Genomic DNA, 2,645 nt, shown 5'->3' with positions numbered 1-2,645 from the left:
CGTGATCATCGCTTCAAGGTTTATCTCTTGATTCTTTTGTGTGCATCGAATACGAACGACTATTTGTCGACATGCCTAAATGTAAACCAGTAGTTTGGCTGCCATGTCCAAAAGAGAGAACATCAATTGGACCACCAAATGCATATGTAACAGATTGGATAAAATTATGTGAGCTCACGTAAAAGGATTTGTATTAAATCTTGCAAAAAAAAAACAGGTTTTAGCTAGGGGTGGTAAAATTTCGATTAAATCAAGTTTGAAAATAAGTTATACGTTCTAATTTACTTGTCGGGATTTAAACCAATCTATGTATAGTCAATTAAGTATGTCCAAAAGCCAATCCCGGTTAGGGTTCAGACATATAAATATTTTATAAACACGCGTTGTTATTCGACCCGGAACCGATTTTGTTTTGCCAGCCATAGTTTTAGGTCAAACTCTGTGCAAATTTTTTTAGATTCATTCTTTTGAGCAAGGCCTATAAATTGTATGGTGGATGTGCAGTAGGGAGATTCACGTAGCTGAAATTTATCATGTATGTATCCAATGTGGTGTTTAATAAGTTTCTCGTTAAGAAAATAAGATAAAAGTTTTGGATAATTAATTAGAGAATCAATAGAGCCTTTAGTGTATGGGCCAATTCATTGGCCATTGCCCAAAATAGACCGCTATAGGCTCATGGGTTGGCAGCATTTGGTCAAGTTGATCATCTGGACTTGACTCATAGTTTTTTTTTTTTTTGAAAGGTCTTAGACCTGAGGGCAAAGCCAACACAGAGAAAAAAACAACCGAACTCTTCTCTTCCCATTGGGAAGACGAAGCAAAACCGAACAACCAAAAATCAAACAGAGAAAGACAAGGAGAGAGAGTAAAGATCACTGCTCAGGGGAGTTCGTCTTAAAGCCCAAATTTCGATCCTTGTCCACCACTGAAAGTAGTTCAGGTGGGACCTCGTTGAGCCAAACATGGGCAGAAAGAGACCTAACACCTCCTTTCGCAAGAGAGTGAGCAAACTCATTAAGATCTCTTTGCACATACGACGCAATCCATGAAGAAAATCTCTGTAAAACCAATTTGATTTCCGCAACCATAGCACCCCAATTTGAAAGGTTCTCATTCCTAGGGGAGTATTCGATAGCCTTGATAATATTAGAAGTGCGCGTAACCTTCAAGATGGATAGCATGATAGCCAAGGTGATTAGCCGGTAGCAAAGATGAAAGAGTTGAGTATGCCTCTACTAGGGAAGGGGAGAGAACCACCGGACGCCATTCAAACAAAGCAGCAAGAGGAAAACCTTGATCATTTCTAAAAATACTGCTAAACCCTATTACGCTTAACACACAACACATCATCAAAATTAATCTTCACAACTCCCATGCTAGGAAAGCACCATCTTGACTTCAAGGAAGGAAACTCAAGAGAACAGGGCCCTCTCGCATCTGAGTGATTTGCTCTAACCAGCTGAATAGATTCACTGGCTGCCCTGACAATTTGGGAAGTATGCAAGGGTTGACCCCCATGTAGAATATAATTTCGACTGTGCCAAATCAATCAAAACAACACAGCCAAAGTGGAGAGGTAGGAGGAATCAAATTTATTCGAAATAGACCTCCAAACCTTTGAGAAGCAAGACCCCACCAATGTAAATTTTTGAATACTTTTGGAGTTGGCCTAGAGAACCTTGATTGCATGAGGGCAAAAGAAAAGGGTATGCATGATTGTTTCAGGACCTTGGTAACATAAAGGATATGTCTCTGATAAAGTAACCTTCTAATGATACAAGTTCGAGTATGTAGGAAGAATGTCATGCTCGAGGACAGACTACTTCCTAAAGAATAAGATTGGGCTCCTCCATATTAAATTGCTCCTTGATAAGACGACGATTCCACCACCCCAAATGATGATCTATAAGAAGATTAACAGTAGAATGCCTAGACAAGCCCCAATCCCTAAAATTGTCTTTAAAATTGAGAGGTCTAGAAGTCCACTTGTCTTCCTATATACAAATATTATTCCCAAACCCAACCCTCCAATGGAGGCCATCCTTAAGAAGGCTTCTAGCCGAGCATAAACTTTTCCACACAAAAGAGGAATTGGAGAGAGTATCAGCTTCTAAGAATGAATAGGATCTAAAATACTTAGCTTTAAGCACTCTAGATACAAGTGAATATGGATTTTGAATAATTCGCCAACCCTTTTAGCAAGCGGAGCTTCATTGAAGATACCAAACTCTCGAAAGCCTAGACCACCCTTCGTCTTGGCCTTACATAATAAGTCCCAAGGGAGTCAAGCAATCCCATTTCTCCTTTTTCTCCCCGCCACAAGAATTTCCGAATGATAGAATTTGGCTCATTACAAAGCCCTTTTGGAAATTGAAAGACTTGCATACTATAACTGGGGATCGCCAGCAAAATTGATTTTATAAGAGTCTCATGACCTGCATTAGAAAGAAAATGATTTGTCCAGTTTTGAGTCTTTCTCTGAACTTCGTCCGCAATATACTAAAGGGATTCAGATTTTGCTCTACCAATCATCGTCGGGAGTCCCAAGTACATCTCAAAAGCTTTGATCTCCTGAACTCAATTTTTCAAAGAATCATTCACCTCAAAAGTAGTGTACTTGCTGAAAAAAAGATAAGTTTTCT

Source organism: Tripterygium wilfordii, chromosome 4 (assembly GCF_013401445.1).
Source record: "Tripterygium wilfordii isolate XIE 37 chromosome 4, ASM1340144v1, whole genome shotgun sequence".
Classification (NCBI taxonomy): domain Eukaryota; kingdom Viridiplantae; phylum Streptophyta; class Magnoliopsida; order Celastrales; family Celastraceae; genus Tripterygium; species Tripterygium wilfordii.
This window is presented reverse-complemented; position numbering follows the sequence as displayed.